Below are 13,172 nucleotides of genomic sequence, written 5' to 3'. Positions count from 1 at the left end.
ATCGTTTCACAGTCCTAAAAGAAATGTATATTTTGCTTAATGAACATTAAGCCGGTTTCAGCCAGTTTTTGTATTGTGATTATTGTGATCTTTTCAAACTGTCAGCAGCTTACTTTAATGTGATCATTTGTGTAATATATACAGTAAATACATTTGAATGAGAAAGAGAGTATTGTGCTTAAAAGTAATGACAAAACAACTTAAAGTGAAATTTTAGTGTGAATTTTGTGTTGTGGAAAATCCCCTAAATGCTCCTTTCTCATAACACTGAAATAAAACAAAAAACATTTTAATAATACTTGACCATTATATCTCATCCCTTGCATCATGATTGTTTTTGCGTGTATGTGAGTTGATTTAGAATTAGAGGAATGCTCAGCTCTGGTCTTAGGTGTGCAAGTGTCAACAGCCAGATAAAGGATCTTTGTAAAGCTGCATTTTCTATCTGAACGAACACTGTGGTGTGTGAAGATGCCAACAAGAACCGTGTGCCCTCCAAGTCCCGCTACACAATGTGTGTCGCAGCTCAGACTGGGAACAATAGAACAGGAACAGCTGGGCCTATCCAATCCTCATCTGTCCATTAAAAGGTATTAATGCTGGCCCATAAACCTCTTTAGATATGCCACAGCGCAGAACGTGACAGACTGCACTCCATTTAAAGGCCTCGCTCTTAATTATGCAAACACACTGCGAAACTGTGTGGGTTAAAGGAACGTCTGTGATATTTTGAGGTGGGCGTTCATGTAGGTCATATGGAAGGTATGAGTTGGCAGGGTGAGTGTTTATTTGGGGTGATGCATGCACACGTGCTGGTGTCAAACCCACGGCTAGGTGGAATCAAAGAAAAACGTTACCAACATTCTTTAACTGTTCTCAAGTACTTCAGCTAGCAGATAAACCAGCATCATTTTTGGTACGGTCTTAAAAATGTGATGGTTTTAAAATGTTATAATTTGGTAGCACTTTATAATATGGTCTCATTTGTTAACATCAGTTAATTCATCCATTAACTAGCATGAGCTAACAATGAGCAATATATTTTTACAGAATTTATTAACCTTTGTTAAAGTTACTTAAAAATATTCATGTTAGTAGTTCACGGTGCATTAACAAATGTTCTTAAAAATGTATTAGTAAATGTTAAAATTAACATTAGATAAGATTAATAAAGGCTGTAGAAGTTTTATTCACTGTTCATAATAACTTCTGTAATGTAGTTAAATAATGTTAACAAATGAAACCTTATTGTAAAGTGTTACTGTTAATTTAATATTTCTTTAACTGGTCTGAGCCGTGCACTATTATTTTGTTGTTGTTGTTGTTGTTTTGTCATTTGCACAGTTTAGAAATCACTCACCTTGCAGTTTTAGTTCTAAACTATGTTGATTCTAACAGTCCAATCATGACTAAACAAAGTTTAAGATTTACCTATCACAAAATATTAATATTTTGTGCCAAGATTCAGAGTGATAGAGTACAGGCAAATTATAAATTGACTTATTATAAATTATGAATTCTAAATTGTTTTTATGCTAATAATAGCAATATTAGCATACGGTACTTGCATTTTGTAATATTATAAGACCATTTATTTAAACAATGTGAACTTTATTTCTACACATTGTTCTATGACATGAACAAACCTTTAAAAATAATGACCCTTTTTCCTTTGCTTTAACATAGTATTTTTTATTTGCTGATGTTTGTCTTATTAGTAACTGATTTTAAGTTTTGATATTTTAGGGTGCTTTAATATGGAAGCTTATTTCCGCCACAGAATAAAAAAATAAAAAAGGTAATTGCGACTTTTTATCTCAGTTGTGTGATATAAAGTCGAAATTGTGTGTTATAAAGTCAGAATTGTGTGATATAAAGTCGCAATTCTGAGGAAAAAAGTCATGTCTTTTTTTTCCTTAGAATTGGACTTTATAACTCACAATTGCGAGTTTATTTCTCCCAATTCTGACTTTATAACTTGCAATTGCGAGATAAAAAGTCACAATTATCTTTTAAAATGTTTTATTCTGTAATGGAAGCTTCCATACTAAAGTCACCATGAAATCAAAACTGTCAATTCTTCTTTTTTATGCAAAATTGCAGCAAGTATTTAAAAAAACAAAAAAATGAATTGATGCGCTTTGTAATATTGGCGATTCTCTCACATGAGATCACAGCAATAGCAAACCACAACAATCCATCTATCCATCAATTCCCCATGGACAAAATCTCCTCCCTCAGATACACATCACAATAGGGAAGAAAACTTATTGCAACTTCCATTACATGTCGACTTTAATAAGTGTGTTTAACATCATGCTGTGCTTTAGTTGATAAACCCCTTTTAGAAAAGTTGACTATTTTACAGAGACATTCAGACATGCCTTTAGCTATTGCGTTGTCTCTTGCAGCATCCCACCTTGAATGTTGCATTTTAAAAAAGGTGAATTAAGTTTAATAAGTTGCCATATGAGTCACGGCCTCCTCCATTTCACTCCACCAGAGCGTCGTTTTCATTGACACTTCTAGCAAAGAAATTACACTAAACAAGCACAGAACCAGAACTGTTGAATTTCTTCCTGTTCTCATTCATGATGCCGTTTCACCCTTCATCTAGCTCTAGAGCGTATAATACTCATTCAGACTGTGCTTGTTGGAGCCACAGAGGTCTGGTTTAATGCAAGTATAGGTCCTGGGTTCTCTTTATTATGCAGTAGAAGTGTTTCAGGCCTGCTGAGTTACTCACTCCAAACATCTTTGATGTGCAGCAACCGACTGACACTACCCAGCAGGCCCTGGGCTTAAAACGCTGACCAGTGGGTTTCTCTTCTTAGACAAAAAAAAAAAAAAAAAAAAAAAAAGGAAACACGAAGAAAAGAGAGAGACCCAAGGGGCATAGGACAGTAGTAAGCAGCTACACTATTATAACATATGGCACATGTGACTCACTGAAAGGTCAAAACCCAAACACACACACATTCCACAGAGTCTAATCACTTCAGTATGTTTTAGCTAGCCCACATTACCTCACAAAAACAGATACTCGCTCAGAGTCAAAAGCACACACACACACACACACACACACACACACACACACTAGAGATGCGCGGATGGGCTATTATTTCATCCGCAACCGCATCACAAAACTCATCATCCGTCCGCCATCCATCCGCACCAACGTTTTTGACCAATTTTCAAAACCGCACCCGCCCGCCATCTGCTGATATGTGTTTACATATATTTTTCATTTGATTGGTTCAACCGTCCGCCACCCGCCCGAATTTAATTAAAATATAATTTTTTAATTAAAAAGTAAGCATGAAGGTCCAGCCCAAACCAATGCCTAAACCGCAAATTGTACGGAAACCGTATGTATGATCGTATGAATTTAGCCATCAATTTGCAAAAACTTTAAATGGTTACAAATAGCCTTGAGAGTGTGTTGGTTACAGCTGTTAACAGTGTAGGACTCTATACATTTCTCACGTGAATATAAATGGCTGTCAAGTAAAAAGTTGAGTACGCAACGCATTAAGTAAATGACTTTTTTTGTGTATTTCCTTTTAAACACACAGTAGTATAGTTTCGTTGGGTCCTATTCTTTGGAGCCCCACAAAAAAGCATAAAAGTGTAATTATTGGTAAAATATTTGGTCAAACTGATTAGCGTTCTTCTGTATCTCTAGTTGTGAATGTTGGGTTTTGAAATAGTGTAAATCTTCAGTGAGTTCAGTGGGTGTAGATTGATGTTCGCCAGCCTACAGCTTATCACAGTGTTTCACACTCACCTGTATTTAGAGCACAGCACGATCCTTATTTCCTCCACATCGCTTTGTGTTCAAAAGAGAATCCTGACAGAAACAGAAAGAGAAAAAGACAGATTAATATTACATTTATGATGTGATAAACAGCTTTATGGTGCGCTCTGATCTGGATTATGGACATGTTGTGAAGAAGAACTGCCAAAAAATAACAAAAAAAATATGTCAATCACTTTGGGACAGTTTAATCACAATCAACCTTTCTATATCCCCGCACTCAACAGTATTAGCTGCTATTTTTAGGGACAGATTACATCATAGTGATGGTCCTCACCCACCCAGACAGAGTCGAACACGTCGCAAACAAATGTAGCTCTAGTCAAACATATCTAGACTTCTGACTATCTGTAGGTCTGCACGCTATCAATTTTTTACAATTTTCAAACAAACTTATCGTCAATCCAATGGTGCACCCGTGGGAACAGTCCTTATCATGCTCCAGTTCACCAAATGGTTTGTTCTGACAGTCACAACGTCCCAAACATCACAAAAGCTAAAGAAGCAATGCTCATGCTAGCAAGAATCTTGAAATTGTACAAACCTCTTGCCATTTGAACACTCAAGCAGAAATCAATTGGTTCTGGGTTCTGATTTTTGAGCCAATGGAACCCACCTTCAGAAGATCTACTTGTTAATTTTATTATTTCGCTTATCTTTCTTTTTTCTAAAGATTAAAAAAAAAAAAAAAAAGTTTAACATTTGTAAATTAAGCTTACCCTTTCCTTATATTTTCATGTAATAGCCAGCCATAATTTTACATAATTTAAAGTCATTTAAAGTCCGCCAGTGGTGAAAATCCAGCTTTTAATATTGTTTATATGTCTATTTGGTGTATTTAATATGTTTTAAGACAAACCATGTACAAATCAAGTCAACAGCATTGCTGAGTATTTTCTCCTTAAAACTGCAGTGAAAAAAAGACAGTCTCAAAAACACGGTTTGAAATCGCTGGTGTTTCTGACGCCACAAACTACTTTGTAACCAATCAGGTCAACGTGTGATCGTCAACGAGTGGATCTCTGAGCTGCTGTGAGTGAGTGGAGGCGGGGATTATTTACATATTCATAGAACCGTGTATACTAAATGAAGCAAGGGTGTAGAGTTACATTCAAGCTATTTTAAGGCATGAAGAATTTATTTTTTCAAGGAAAAAACGTTAAAATATGTCATTTTGGTGATCAAAGATTAGTTGACAGGGGGACTTTAAGGCCCATTCACATCAAGGACAATAACTATAGCAATAGCGATAGCGAAGTTCTAAAAATCGTTCTGAATATAAAAGAATAGCAGACTCCTCACTATACTCCCCACAACTATAATGATAATGACACAGAGAAACAATACCATTGGAATCACTTTCAGAACCATTTTTCCAGTTGAACAGAGCCAATCAGAATCCATCCTGCTTTAAAGTGCTTGAGCATTTAAAGCTGCAGAAGACAAAACTTACATAATTTACGCAAGTTTGCTCTAGTGTTAAAAGATTGTGTTAAACAGAATTGTATTGAATTAAGAAGTTTTCAAGTTATTATAACAACAACAATTCATCAAATGATGACCAAACAATGGAGAAGAGCATAATAACGAGGAGAATATCCAGACGTGGTGTCGTCAAGAACATTTTACCATTTTATAGAGCCTAGGTAGGTGCCGGGTTTACTGTGGCAATTGTGTGTCAGATCAAGATCATTCCTACTGAAATCACATATTCATATCTAGAGAATCCACAAACATCCCCAGAAGCGCTCATTGTATCAGTCGGGTAACTTTGTTTCCCAGCAGACTGATGAAAACATGTGCACTGTGCCTGCCAATCAGATTAAGGTTTGTTGCTCTGAGTAAACACTTGCTTTTTTTGCAATGTGCTTGAAAAGATATGATCTGTGAGTGTGATGTCAGATGCTGAGACTGAAACAAAGGCCTAACTAATGTACTTCACACAAGACTTAAGAGAGCCATAACACTGCAGGCTATAACTCACCACAAAACACACACGGAAAAGCAAAGCACAGTTGATAGAAATAAAATGAACCTCCAAGGACAGCTTTTTTTTTTAGAACAAACCCATTTTCTTAATTAGGTTTGAATATAGGCAAAATACCCATCTTGGTATTCAACAAGATGTAAGAGACTGTGACAGTAGTAAATGGATCTTTGTTAAATGAAAAGTCAAAGATAACTATAATGGAAAGCAATGATGCCTGATTTGTTCTGTAATGCTGGGCTATCAAGATTTAATTTAAGGGTTAATACACCCATAAATGAAATTTGCCAAATATTACAACAATTATGTCATGTTGTTCCAAACATTATTATGTTCTGTGAAACACACAGGTAGAAAAGACTTTTGATGTACCGTAGCTCTTCTATGTTCAACGTAATTGTTCATGTCTGTTTAGCTCTAAAAATAAATATCCTGCTATGTTCACTTACAAGAGATCTCAAAATTTGGCGAAAATGTTGCGGAGATCAGATGTTGTGCATGATGACAAAAGAAATATACAAGGGGGTGTTTTCCATGTCATAATCATGTTCCTCTGTATTACAATGCACAAATTCCAAGTTCCATTCACATCAAAGCTTGTATAACATGTTCCACCAAGAATGTGATTTATTCATCCCAATATCCATGTCCATTAATGAATTTTAGGAAAACATCTGAGCATGATGTTACTTCTATTGCTTTGACACTTTTTATTGACTATCATCATAAGATTGAACAATACTTTTTTGACAAGGTTATGAACGCACTGTGGTGGAGGCGTTTGGAGGTTTCATTTACAGACAATGTCTCCTATAGGGCTTAATTATTATTGTGGATTTCGATTTTGCATCATTTTTGTAAGAGTGAGTGAGTGAGTGTGTGTGTGTGTGTGTGTGTGTGTGTGTGTGTGTGTGTGTGTGTGTGTGTGTGTGTGTGTGTGTGTGTGTGTGTGTGTGTGTGTGTGTGTGTGTGTGTGTGTGTGTGTGTGTGTGTGTGTGTGTGTGAGAGAGAGAGAGAGAGAGAGAGAGAGAGAGAGAGAGAGAGAGAGAGAGAGAGAGAGAGAGAGAGAGAGAGAGAGAGAGAGAGAGAGAGAGAGAGAGAGAGAGAGAGAGAGAGAGAGACAACACAGATGCGCTGCGCAGTTATACTACGTGAAAAAACTCGAGGCCCAGAGAGAAGGAAATGAAAAGTGAAATAAAGTCGTTATTTTTGTTGTTTTTTTGCACACAAAAAGTATTTTTATAAACTTAAGATTGAGCCACTGTAGTCACTTGGACTATATTAACGATGTCTTTAATACATTTTCTGGGCCAGCAAGTTATAATGTCTTAGAAACATATCTTAATTTGTGTTCCGAAGATGAACGAAGGTCTTACGGGGTTGGAACAACATGAGGGTGAGTAATTACTGACAGAATTTTCATTTTTGGGTGAACTAACCCTTTAATAGGCACAATATTTATGAATGGCATGTAGCTATGAGGTCTGTTGCATGAAGCCAGTTTCAGCTCCTGGGAAAAGTTTCAGTTCCTGGGAATAGTTTGAGCAAACTCTGGTTTTTCAGGCTCAAGAAGGTGGACTGGTTTTTAGTGGTGCTCATGGCAATGTTAACTTATGCTACACGGCTAACCTGCTAACCCAGAGCAGGTTTTATTCTGGGTTAGAGATCGCAAACCTAGTTTTTTTGTGGACAAAATTTAGAGACAAAATTACCCATCTTTTTCTGCATATTATGAATTATAATTATGAATAATTCATATAATATATTCATATAATTATTATATTAGTTGACAATTAATATTAAATATTGATATAGTCATATTTTTTTCAGATGCCTTCTCAAACTCTCGCTGCAGCAGTGTTTATTCCTGCCTTGTAAATGCATTTAAATTCATGATATTTTTTATAATGATTTCTTAATCTCTTCTGTGGATTGATTGTTCGATTATGAAAACCTGATAATACTCATTATTATGTATTAAAAAAAATCTCTGAAAAGCAGTGAAGGCTGCTAGCCAAAACATGTTTTTTATTTTATCCCTGTTGTGATTTATAAAAATTTTTTTTTTAAATAATTCTAAAAGGACAGACCTTTTTTAAGCTACAAAAAAACCACACACACACACAAAAACCCAGACAAACAAATTAACAAGCTATTTTGTAGCAAGATCTGCATGAAAATTATTCAAAAATTACACTTTGTAAAAAAAAAAAAAAAAAAAAAAAACAAAAAAACAAATCATGACAAATTTGAATGAGTAAACGTTTTTTTTTTTTTTTTTTTTACCTTTTTCATTTTTGGGTGAACTATTCCATTAATAACCAAGAAAGAGAAAAATGTTTGTAGCCAAGAACCTGTCTGGATCCTGACAGCATGTCCCACATTTCACATTCTTTAAAAAAAAAAAAGTCAACAAAAATATGATGGTGTGCTGCCTTAATATTCATTTTTAGTCACAAAAAAAAGAAACCAAAACAACCTTATGGTTCAGAGATCTTCAGCCAGACATCGTATGTGTGGAGCAGGCAGAGGGAAATCTTTAATTGAGGGTTCAGTTGTATTTTTAGAACAGCTTGGATATAGGCCTAAACTAAATGAAGCGGCTCGCTCTGTACGCCTCACAGAAGGGAAAACCTTTCATTTTCTGCCTGTTACACAAAGACGGTTTGTGAGTATGTGCATCGGACTAAAATGAAAACTACAAGTAACGCAAATAAAAATAAACTGGTACTCGAAAAACAGAAACTAGACTCAAATACATGACTCCAAACCTGACCTGAATTATATTTAATTTTTAGGGCATGGTAAATAAATATTAGAAACCCTTTAAAACCCAGCAACAGATCCTTCTTAAATCAATCTATCTGAACAGGACGGACGGATTGATAGTGATAAAAAAATTCAACATTTGAAATCACAATTACACTAGTATGTGTCAGGCTGTCTGCCATTTATTCAGTCGTCTTCGCTCTAGGTATAGTGAACTCCCAGCATGCACTACTCTCTTTTTCTATCCTCGATTTGTGCTTCTCTCCCCGTCTCTATCATCATGTGGGGTTCTCGTGAAGATGCAGTCCTGAGGGTGTCGTGCATTCAGCTAGATGCAAGCATTCATTCACACACACACACAGACTCTTTATGTGTCAGAGAGAAGGCAGCTCAGAGGAGAGAGAAAAACGAATCTCACATTCAAATGAATGTTATTTACTGACTGATAGTGGCATGGCAGGATATTCAGTGCTGAAGGCACAAAGCTGCACTGTTGCCAGTAAACAAAACATACGCACATGTATGAATGATCACAGCAAGACAATTTACAACATGAATTATGCACAAAGAACCTCCAGAGACATACAGATGTCTTTTGTTTGGGTCTGTACAATATAAACACTTGACGTAGCTGAGCTCAACAGGAATAGAGCATTTCATTAATTCCTGTAACGCACCAAAATTCTTGAACTGAAATTCTGGATCCACTCTGATGAAAGCTGAAACGGTAAATGAAAATGCTCATTCTAAATTGGCCTTTGTTTTGATTAATCATTTCTATTAGTTAGTGTAGTTAACATATGCTTGTGCAGTGTTGATCAATGTAATATTGACTTACTAATATTGAATTTGAAACTTACTATTTCAAACTGATATCTTGCTTTTTTGGCACAAACTATAGATAAAGAGAAAACAGAACATCAAGGAACTCTCAAACCAGTGTATGTATTCCATGTGATGATGTGTTAGCCACTGATATAATGCAGAAAAGTGTATGTGTACAATCTGTTTGAGAAAGGGAAATTATTACAGGTCTTTATTAACCAGCCAGCAAATATATGCATCCATCTTTTTTTCTGTGCATGCATTATTGATTCATAAGAGTGGACAAACAGCACTAACGAGAGAGCGAAAACACTTAGGCCTGAAACTTACTCTATGCTATGTGTCAGTGCATTTAATAATGCAACACAAGTGTGCTTGTTAATAAAGACCTTTTTGAAAACTTCCTGGCTATTCTGCGTTTGGGTTCTGTCCACAAAACTTGACAGGATCTCTATGCTTGACCAGTTGACAAGTGGCCAAAACCCTTCTAAAACTATCGAACTAGAACAACCTGACCAGTGTAAAAACAGATGGACCAGTTGATCACTTGCATTTTCTCCTGATAACAGCGGAAATAACTTAAAATACTCCGTCATTTAATGGTCATATAGATAAGAGTAATACATAATTTGAAACTGTCTACTTTTGTGTAAACTCACAATAACATCAAAACGTTTTGCTTTTGTAAAATAAAGAAAACAATCAGGAAGCAATTTCTGCCGTTTCAGTCTCCGTGAACTGTAGTGCTTCACAAAAATAAACCAGTACTCAGAGTAACCAGTAGAACTCAGAGGTCTTACAGACATGAGAAATAGATCCATTGAAAGCTTGAAAATGTCTACTTTTAAATGAACCAATTCAAAATGAAAAGTAATACTCTCTCTGCTTAGGTATCCTTATCCGTATGATGGTGCGACACTATCCTGTGGAGACGGCGAGTCAGCATCATCAATTTCATCTTTGCAACCGACACGGACACAGAAAACACTAGTTTATTAATATAATTAAAATGTCTCCTTGCTATTTTTTCTGCTTTGTGGCAAGCTTTATGTATGCACTTGAGCACGGTAAGTAAATACTCAAGAAAAAAAACAAATGTAATTTCTACATTAAAAGTTAGTTCAGGCAATAATTTAAAAATCAAGTAAATTCTATATTAGTACTCAATTCAAGCTTGTAGAAAATAAAACGCAACTATCAACGTTATAAAATTTGAGGTTCATTCTCTTCTGCAAGAGCCAATGAGGTTCATTCTTCTGTTATGCAGCAACTTTGAGCTTCAGCAAGAACCAATGAGGTTCATTCTCATTCAAAAAAATTTTTTTTCAGCGTAACATCCTTGAGTTCTCCACACTCACAACTACCTTCCTAATAACAAACAATGTACATACGAAATTCATTGTGCAGTGAGCTTCATTGATGGTATCAGGAATTTTTGAAGAGTGCAGAACTCAGTCAGTCAGCTCGTGCTGAACTGAAGTGATTGACCTTCAGTGATTATAAAGGGAGAGCTCACTCTTGCTTTCTGTATATAATTTAATAAAAATAAATAAGTTTTTTCATTCTGTTAAGTACGTAACCATATTTAAATGCAGGATTGAATCTGAAATTGCGCTGATTGACATTGATAATCATACCAACAGAAGGGATAAAAAATAATAAAAAAAATAATAATAATTGAGCTGTGCATTAAGTCTTGGAGAGTAAATGCAGACTAACAGGCATGTTTTTTTTATTGTTTTTTTATTTTTATAATGTGTTAACTTAGTATTACTATTATTAATTAACACTTTTAATTTTTTATTTTTTTTTACAGTTAAATAAAAGTTAAAAAGTTACAACATTATGAAGGCATTTGTGTGTACACACATTTAGATGCTTCTTGGCTTTCCACCACGTCTGTGGTTGTACTAAAGAAATGATGAGCATCTTAACTGCAGCGGAGCATTCTAACATGTTCTATACATCATAAAAAAAAACATGTTCTTTACATCATAAAAGCAGTTGTTTTTTGTATCTTCATGTTCGGCATTAAAAATGACAGTGTGAAAGGCCAAGCAAACCAAGGACTAAATACAACATTTTCTTTTTGTACCGGACCAAAAGAACCATACTACAAGTGTGAACACACCCTTAGTTTAAAGTGTTAATCCACACATATGCAATTAATGCCTACTATTTAGCCAATGTTTTGTGCCCAAATACACAGGGTGTTTGATAAGAGACAAAACGTGGCTCTGTTTGTGTGATTCAGCTTTGCCCTGGGGACTGTGAGGAAGCAAACTGTTCCAGCTAATTGAATTCCTTTAGAAAGTCTGCTCCCCAGACAGCAATCACAATCAGCCACAAACACACACAAAGTCTGTTATCATGACACACCATATCACTAAAGCGGCAAATCTGTCTCCTTTTTAATATTTTGAATTTAGTAGGCTAAGCTTCCCAACAAGACATTTGATATACATTTCGCCCCCAGACCGTCTAATTTAATCCAGACACAAGGAACACCCTAAACTGCGATCATATTTGGCCATCAACTGTGTGGATGATTGTTTAACTAAACCATGCAGCACAGAAAGAACTTCAAGTTTTAAAATTGATTCTCAACAAACAAAAGTGTTACACCCCCAAAACCTCAACTAGATCTTTTAAACATTAATTCTGAACAAATTACAAAGTCAAACTCATTAAGGATAACAACTTGGGTTGTCACATGCAGCTAAATATTATACACATAGTAGTTTGTTACAAATTTATTTTTTTCGTCCTAACTGACTGTTTACATAAAGCATTTTGACAAAGAAGGTAATTTGATAATTTTCATTTGAACATGCAATGATACTGAGATAGACTGGTGTAAATTTCACAGAACATTTCCCAGAATAGGAACATGTGGTCGAATGGTATTTTTACACAGAGTTTCTGAACTTCTTCTGAAAATGATGTCATGAATTATTACACAACTTGTGTGCAAACACACCATGGCATGAAGTCCGGAAATACACACTACACAGTTTTTAGAGAATCTTGCTGAGAAAGTTAGTTAATTTAGCCAAGTTAACTAATTAAAAACTATCATGTTTATAGCAAACTGCCTGAAAAACAACATCTGACAACGCAAGAAGACATGTTAAATACGGTCAATGGGACAGCACACTTAATATGCCCTGGCCAAACATTTAACATTTTCATTTGCATACTTATGTAAAGTATGTTCCTGGCCTAAGGCAACAAAGTGGCCAATTGTTAAGCGTCTCTATGGATTGGATGGTGGTCTCTCTCAAAGAAAAGGCTTACGCTCCCTACGCAAGGGCAGAGCAGTGCACTGTGGGCCGTGATGATATGTGATGAGCTCAGCAGAGGCTGGGAGTGGTGCAGCTGAGACGAAAAAGAGTCTAGCACTCTAGACTTTCAACAGCTCAAACACATAGACTGAAAGAACAGCTGGATCAAAAGATGAATACCTCTAAGATCCAATTTATCCTTAAAAAAAAAAACTACCAAAATGTTATATTATTCAACTATTTTTGATTTAAATTAATCCAATCAAATCCTGGTGGTTTTTAAGTCTTATACCATTTCCAGCTAAATATACATAACAGTATGGAAGTTAAATGCATCTTGAGCAAAATAAGCAAGCCAGGGCTCCACATTATAATTCGAAGTTAGGCTACATATTTCTACCACAATACCATGGTTGAGAAGCGGTTTAGTGGTTGTGTTATCGAGATGGGTCTGCAAGTAAATGCACTTGCTTGCTCTAAAGCTCATGCT

The 13,172-nt window shown here is 35.5% G+C and overlaps 1 protein-coding gene across 3 annotated transcripts in view; it reads right to left on the bottom strand.

The window, feature by feature from the left end:
* fynb (FYN proto-oncogene, Src family tyrosine kinase b) overlaps positions 1 to 13,172 on the bottom strand; it is a 108,503-nt gene that overhangs the window by 82,784 nt on the left and 12,547 nt on the right. For all 3 annotated transcript variants that reach the window (XM_084091134.1, XM_084091135.1, XM_084091136.1), the window contains exon 2: positions 3,788 to 3,850. The gene's annotated coding sequence lies outside the window, so the exon portion shown is untranslated. The remainder of the gene's footprint in view (positions 1 to 3,787; positions 3,851 to 13,172) is intronic.

The sequence above is a fragment of the Abramis brama genome (assembly GCF_963993115.1).
Source record: "Abramis brama genome assembly, chromosome: 18".
Lineage (NCBI taxonomy): Eukaryota > Metazoa > Chordata > Actinopteri > Cypriniformes > Leuciscidae > Abramis > Abramis brama.
Note: the sequence above shows the minus strand (reverse complement) of the source record. Positions and strands in the feature narration are given on the sequence as shown.